Source organism: Helianthus annuus, chromosome 13 (assembly GCF_002127325.2).
Source record: "Helianthus annuus cultivar XRQ/B chromosome 13, HanXRQr2.0-SUNRISE, whole genome shotgun sequence".
NCBI classification, from domain to species: Eukaryota; Viridiplantae; Streptophyta; class Magnoliopsida; order Asterales; family Asteraceae; genus Helianthus; species Helianthus annuus.
In genome coordinates, this window is record NC_035445.2 from 56,991,526 (window position 1) to 57,000,023 (window position 8,498).

Genomic DNA, 8,498 nt, shown 5'->3' on the forward strand with positions numbered 1-8,498 from the left:
AAACTGGTTAAACATACTTTCAACTATGGGGTAACCCCCACGGCAAGTAAGCCAACTAAAGACAAACTATGTTTTCGTAAACAACTTAAAACGGACACCCAACTGTGAACTCGCTCAACTTTGTTGTTGATTCGTTGTTACATGCCTTGCAGGTATCTAGGTGCATATTGACTGGAACTTGTTGTCTGGGAGGCTGGAGTGGTCATGGGTCGAGATACATGGAAACACAACACAATACAAATGGGTTTTACATGTGGTTTATAAACTCTTAATGAATGAGATATGCTTCCGCTGTAAACTGTGAAATATTGTAACGTTGTAACACTTATTGTTAATAAATGAAAGTTTTATTTAAAATTACCCATGAGGTCATGTGATTGGTGGCTAAGATCCTGGTAAGTCACGCGCCCCGCGTTATTTCCGCATTTGGTATTTTGGGGGTGTGACACCATTCGAGAAAGAACCACTCATTTTGTATTTGTCTTCTTTGGACAAGGCAGTTGGGTCGGTATTGTTGGTAGAAAGAGACGGATTTCAAACTCCAATTTACTATGTTAGTAGGGTGCTCACGGATCCAGAAACACGATACTTAACCATGGAAAAGTTAGTGCTCGCGCTGCTACATGCCTCAAGGAGGCTGCGCAGGTATTTCATTGGGCATGTAATCACTGTACTCACTAACTTCCATATCAGCACAATCTTGCAAAAACCAGAGACGTCCGGTCGGTTGGCAAAATGGGCAATTGAACTGGGGGGCCACAACCTCCTGTATAGGCCGCGCCCAGCTATCAAGGGCCAAGTGTTAGCAGACTTCATCACTGAAGTCCCAGAGGACAAGATCAAAGATTGTGAAGTTGTTGATTTTCCCATCAAAGACACATCAGATGAACTGTGGTTGCTGTATATTGATGGAGCCTCAAATGAAGACGACGCAGGAGCTGGATTACGCCTTGTTAGCCCAGAGAAGCCTGAGTTCACCTATGCCATCAAGTTGGATTTTAAAAAAATACCAACAATGAGGCAGAGTATGAAGCGTTTATGGCAGTGGGGGAACTCATGATCTCGCCCGAAGATTGATCTCATCCCTGTGTCCACTGCCTGGCCTTTTTAGCAGTGGGGGATTGATATTGTGGGACCTTTCCCTGAAGCCCCTGGCGCAGTGAAGTTCATAATTGTTGCCGTTGATTATTTCACTAAATGTGTGGAGGCCAAAGCCCTCGCTTCAACTACTACAATGATGGTGCGCAAATTTATATGGGAACACATCATTTGCAGATTTGGTCTCCCACTCAAGATTGTAACTGATAATGGCACCAATTTTGCTTCTGAAGACCTTCAAGAATGGATGAAAGAGATGAACATCGAGCACACTTTCTCGTCCGTTGCGCACCCTCAGGGCAACAGTTAAGTAGAAAGTGTCAACAAAAGTATCATTGAAGGGATAAAGGCCCGCCTGGGCACCAAGAGAAGAGGCTGGGTAGATGAGCTACCTAGCATCCTGTGGGCTCATCGAACTATGCCAAAAACAAGCACTGGCGAAACCCCCTTCAGCCTGGTCTACGGCTCAGAGGCAGTTATCCCAGCTGAGATAGGCCTCCCCTCGCCGCGCTTATCAGCAGTCAACAAAGTTGATAACGAGGCAGAGCGCCATCTAGACTTGGACCTGCTCAAAGAGAGGCGCCAAATAGCGCGAATCAAAGAGGCCAAGTATAAAACGCAGTTGGAGAGGTACTACAATGCAAGAGTGCGCATTTGTACCTACACTCCAAGGGAATGCGTTTTCAGAGATAATGAAGCTTCCAATGCTGAACGCCCCGGTAAACTAGCGCCTAAGTGGGAAGGCCCATACTTAATACATGAGGTGCTAGGAAAAGGGGCATACAAGCTGCGCACCCTGGATGGACACATCATCCCGCGCACGTGGAACGCGCAACAACTACGCAAATGCTACATGTGAGCACCCTTGGCCATGCGCCTCTTCACTTCGTTATGTTGGCCATGCGCCTTTTATCTACTTATGTTGGCCACGCGCCTTTTTAATTACCTATGTTGGCTATACACCCCTTTTTCTATTTTGATGATGTATGTTGGTCTCGCGCCTGTTTCCAAGCTACTTAATGTAAGCATTGGCTACGCCTTACGTTTTTTATCATCATGACTTCTACGTTACAAATGCATGTTAAACTTTTGATTAGCACGAAAACACTTCAGTAAATTACGAGCTCTTGAGTTATGCCTCTAAGGCCCTCCGCGAGCATAGCGCGAGACCGGGCAGTAACACTCCTACACGAGCCACACTTACATTTATTCGAGCTAATTTAACCCAAGTTTCTAGCAACAGTGCAATAATTGTAACTTGATAAACAGAAAGCAAACGTAATGTTATATTCCAAAAGCACACTTGCGCAATGATTACATCAAAAGTCAAAAACAGAAATTACAAGGCACTAGCCTACAAGCACTATCTATTCATTACCACCACCTTCGCCATCTCCATCGCCATCGCCATCTCCACCGGCTGCTTCTTCCTCATCTGTCAACTCCACAGTCTCTGCAGGGTCGAGGATAGCCTTTAGCTGTGCGCACCAGTCGTCGTGCTTTAACGCCTCGGTGACCAAACCCATAACAGGCAGAGAAAGATGGTCGTAGACTTCTTCAGCGCGGGTTAGCATAGCGTCAGCCTGATCTGTCACCGAGCAATGACTGATATCAAACTCCTGACCAAAAGTCTCTTCCACATGATGAGCGCATTCTAGATAACCCCAGCGATGCCCAACGGCATGTGAAGCATATATGAGCGCGGCAACAGTCGTATCCATCTCAGAGGCATTCAGAATAGAGTTGGCAATCTATAAAAAAAGACAATCGATAAGAATAAAGCAACAACAAATAGAACCTAAGGTAAAAGAGGAGAAACTCACCGCAGCTACCCCTCTATTATGCATCCATTCAGATTCAGAGACCAGCGTGTCCATGATTGATTGAGCTTCGGCATAATTGTTTTGGGCTACGTTAAGGGCATAGGTGCTAATATCTCACGCCTCGTTGGCCCTCTGTTTGGCCTCCTCGGCGATAGCAGCCTTCACCCTCTCAGCCTCAAGATCAATCTCCAATGATTCATTCTTGTCAATAGCCTCATGCAATCGACGCTTTAACTCTGCAATCTCTACATCCTTCGCATTTAAGTCCTTATCCCTGCTGGCCACCTGCGCCTTCAACTCAGCCTACGAAGAATGAAAATAAAGACTTGAGCGATATTTGGACAAGTACAAAACAACATAATGAGAAAAGGGTTAAGCTCGTTGAACCTTAACATGCTCTTTGTCCGCTTCAACGTCCCCAACCTTCTTTTTTAATGTGGCAATCTGAGCCTCAAGGTCGGTAACTTGGAGCGAGCAGCATACATGCGCTGATTATCTTTCTTGCACACCTCTTTCCATTCAGCCCGCTCTTTCAACAAGAGCTCCTCAGCTGCACGAAGTTTGCTCTTTAGGTCCTCGCGGCCCCATTCTTCAGATTTTTTCTCGGTATCGAATGCGGCCTTCTCCTCAGCAAATGCACTTTTCAACTTCTCAAAATCTTTAACCTGTCTCAGCAAACGATCACGGTACTTCTCCCAATCCCCTCGCTCTTTACACATTGTGCGCCACTCGCACACAATCTGGTGGTTAGTAGCGCGGGTGTTGGCCTCGCCGACAATGTAAGTGTGATACAACCCATCATGGCTTCGCGCTCTCTATTGGTTAACTTCTCCGTGAGGGAAACAATTCAAGAACCAATCACAGCAAGAAGCATACTCTAGGAACGTGTCCTTCTGCTTTAAGCCCCATGGAGCTTGGTGGGGAGCATCACCGCAAGCCTCCTCAGTGTAAGTCTTGTAATAAATATCTCCTAAGGTATCCTTAAAACCAATGGGAGCTTGTGGAGTCGATCCTCCAGCACCACCAGCCGCGCCTAGACGCACATTACCACCAGCACTCACACCACCACCAGCAGTGGTAGTCTCTTTATGCGCAGCAGCTAATCCCCCAGTAGCAGAAGTCACTTGCATAGTTTGGGTGGGGGCATCAGGTTGCACAGGCTCTGTTGGTTTAACAACCTCGGGCCCTTTTCCCCGAGAAGCTTCTTTTTCCTTTTCATGAAGGGGCTGGTCAAGCCCCGTAATGCGCGTGACTTCAGGGTCCTGCGCTGTAACACCTTCAGTGGCAACAGCAGTCTAAGTAGCCTGCTCTTTTTCATTATCTTGTTTTTTCTCCTTCTCCATCACCTTTTCAACCACCTTCTCAGGCTGGTTTGGAGCAGTCTTGGAAGACTTGATTATAAACTTGGTTTTCTTCGGTGCCGGTTCTTTTAGATCCTTAAACTCAACACCCTTAGTCTTCTCAAGGGTCTTCTTCTGGGCATCTACAGAAACTAAGTGTTAAAAAGAGATGCTACTAAAGTAAGACAAGTATTAACATCATAACACTAACCTGGAGAGAACTTGTAAAGAGAGCGCAAACTGCTCTGTTTCCCTATTAATAGAACTCCCCCAGCCTTCTGAGCCGCCTTGACGCCCGTAGCAGTCTCCTCTCTACTTCTCTTCCTGCTCACCAACTTGGCAGCAGGTTCTTCCTCATGCTCTTCTTCCTCCTCTTCATCCAGCGCGATTGAAGAGGGAGTAGCACCAACATCTGGGTTCTTTGACCCCGCGCTCCCAGAGCTTTTTGAGCCAGTAGCGCTGGTTTTCTTCTCACCTATACGGGACAAACCCTCAAGTGAGTCACTCGCAATAACGTAGTCTTCCAGGTTACTCTGCCGGAATCGTAGAGTACCTTTCTCAGAGGCACCAGCAGTCGCGCGGCTACTCCCGCCCTTCTTGCTGGTCGCTTCAGCATCAATAGTGATCACCTTCTTCTTCTTCTTGCTCGTTTTCTTCTTCTTCTCCTCCGGATCTATGCCAAGGTCATGCAGCACACCTGCAAAGATGTTAGACCAGGAACTTAGTTCCCCGTTTGATGACCCTACAGACTCCTCGCTGGAGAGATAAAGAATCTCTTTCCCAGCGGAGGTCGTAGCACGCAAGGGCCTGGGGTTGGGTAGATGCGCACCTTCGGTTGCAGTGGGAGGATTGGCAAAGGCTCCAGCAAGAGGATACAGAAAATGGCCTTTGATGCGCTCATACCAATAAGGCTCCCCTGATTCCAGCGGGCGCACGCCCATAGATCCACCAAAGGTGGGGAAAGAAGCTTGATAAAGATGCGTTTCTGCGGTAGAAATTCAACACTTATGCGCAAACTAATCATAAAGGAGAATAAATAAGAGAAACAACGTACCTCTATCTTCAAACTTCAAGATGGGTACTTCGTTGCTATTTTCCGGCCACTTGTCGCTCATCTGCGCGGCAACCAAGACATTCTCGCCAACAACCCGGTTTGGTGTCGCAGTCAGCTTCAAATACCAGTCGGCTCCCTTGGGGATAGCAATTTCTTCTTTCTCAATCGCATCCGTCTCACGGAAGATCATCGCGATCGGAATAACTTCTTCTCAGATGAAGAAAAACTTCTGCTTGCAGTCATGAAAACTCTTTGGAGGGTTTAGAAGAATCTTCTTGGCAGAACCCCGGTTACCAAAAGAATAGAACCCTATGTTCCGAATCAACTGGTAGAACACCCTGAACTTCTCGACTGTGGGCTCTATGCCATGAGATCGGCACAAAAACTCGAAGTGTCTCACCCTCACCATGCCGGGTGGACTCATTTGAGATATATGAAACCCATAGTAATGGAATATGTTGCCATGAACTCAGTGGCTGGAAGTCGGAAGTTACCTTGCAAGAAGAAGTCTTCAAACAAGGTAATATATCCCGGTGGTGCGTCAACGACAGTCTGATCTGCCGGGGATACTGTCATTCCGGTTGAAATCGGAATCCCCTAGTTATTTGCTCGAACAGTCCCTGATCCCATTTAAGAACAGGGAGGGGACCCTCTTTGACTTGAGTATCTTCTTCAGCCATGTGTGTACTTGAGTATACGAAGATCTACTCGGAGAAACTTGAAGAATGTTCAAGAAGAACTTGAAGATCTGCTATAAGATGCTTGAAGATTTGAAGAAACTATGAACACCCGAGAGAGAATAGAGAAGCAAAGAAGAGTTTGTGTAATCTTCTCTCCTCTCGTCAACTATTTATACTCGTCACATTTAATGCGATGGGTAAATGTGCTGCCACGTAAGGCGGGATTCTCGGAGCGACGGTTACCACGCGCGCATGGGCCTCACTCGCCTGACGGAAAGCCGAACCGTCAGTGACAGCATGATGATGGTCGTGTTAGTGGTCAACTCAAACGTCGCCATCAACGACATTTCACATCAACCTGTCAGAATTCAAAATTCAAGGTTTTTCCCGCTCAACGTTACTACAAACTTCATGCAGAAGTTACCAAGCCCGCGCAATTATCGTGATTACCAAATGAACCTACGCGCGTAAACCTAAAAGCAAAAAAACCAACTGGCTAATTTGGTAGTCGCGCCATAATAAGTGACAAACACTTACACGCGTGCGGCCTACCAAGATCCAGCAAGCATTTTCTAAGCTAGCACTTTTTTTCTAAGTCCAGAGCTCCAGCCATTTTACTTCGCGCATGGTGTAGCACTGGACTGGGGGGACTTTAAGGGGTATGGTCCCAAAAAGCCGCGCAGCCTATCTAAGTCGCGCGCTGGACCATACTCCTTACTCAGCAAGCTGATCAATCTTTAAGACCCGCGCGGGCTGCTCAAGCAGAGCCTGACCTCGCGCGAGGTCCAAACAAGAGATAACATAAGTTTCCACACTTAGTGTTTTGAATAAGAGCCTTCAGCCCTCGCAACCCTGCGCGGGCTAGTTACGTGCTCAGCAAGGGTCACGCAAGAGTTGAAGCGCAAGGCCACTTCAGAGAGTACAGAAGGTACAAGTGACAGAAGAATAAGCCAATCGACGTCCTCTAGGCTGTGCTCTATCGTGCTCTAGGATCGACTGACGTGCAGGAGACATCGAGTACACAAGGACGCCTACGTGGAACCAATCAGGGGGCGGTGACAACTGCCCCATGATCTCCACTTACCTGCTGATGGCAGAGGGACAACAAGGCCGACAACTAGGACACGTGGCTCCAATCATGGTGCGCCAGCACCGGAGACCTTCTAGAAGACACTAACGGTCGATACCAGTGAGACAAGGAGGATATTCCCTGTTTGTTGCCTTTCGGCCCAAGGCCCATCATCCCATCTCCTCTTACACCTCTCCGGCTATAAATAGAGACCTCCATGCACAGGTTAAACATTCCATTCCCTCTACTCTCACTCTTAACACACACTTATTTCCTCAAAGCAGATACTTATTCGCACGCCAGAGTCTGGTTAAGAGGGAAACCCCCCATATTCCCCTCTTAACGAGCTAACGGTGTTTCTGTTTTGCAGGAAGAACGGATCAAATCGGAGCTCAGGAAAGTTCAAGAAGATTAACCCTCATGTTTGAAACATAAACCAAACTAATTAACATTAAAATTAGTCTCGTGTTTCTTCATTCATGATCATGATGTGTTCGCAAATGATGCTTCTCCCATCATACTTAGTTGTCACCAGCTTGAGGAAAAGAGTACTCGCGTGTGCTTTAGACGTCCCCTTGAATTGCGCCTCCACAGAAGCCAAGTAGGTTTTAGCATCATAAGAATCAGGAATGGCTCCTCTGATTGCATTGTTTATGGACTGCTTCATAAACATGAGAGACATATGGTTACACCTAGTCCACTTTTCATGAATCATCTGCTCAGCAGTAGTACTTTGAGGAGTAAGGTCCGCTGGCTTGTTCTCTCTTAGAGCATAATCGAAGGGCAGCAATCCAAGCGTAAGCATGAGAGAGTGATTCCATGCAGCAAAGTTATCACCAGTCAAAGGAGGAATCCCGCAATTGGGTGCTGATAGTGGAAATAAGATGAGCGAATTATGATACTAATCAAGAAGTCCTAATGTGATCTAAGGGCATGTTATACTATGGCAGGCATAAATAACGACCATTTTAATTATGAAGCTGTGATATTATCAATTACGAACATCAAAATAATAGACTCAGTTAAAAACATATTTAAATGAAGACAAATCAACTTTAGCCATAAGTGTAATCATTTAATCATGTGTGCAAAGTGATCGTGAAAAATCAGCTTTGGCCAGAAATGAAACAATCACTTTAATTATGCACTTGTTAGGTATGCTATTGGTGTGTGCAAGGTGTAATATGTTTTTATTGATATTTTAAGCCCATCTTACACATTAGTCAAGTTTTAAATTTATAAAACACGATATTCTACTAACACTAAACACACAATTGGGCAAGTGCACCCATCGTGAGCGTAGTATAGCGTTGGTAAGATACCGAGGTCGTCCAAGGACACAAGAGCTTTTAGTACCGGTTTATCCTCAACGTCTAATCAATCTAAAATTTTGAGAAAAGGTTTTAAAACATGAAAATAAAAACTAAAAATGCA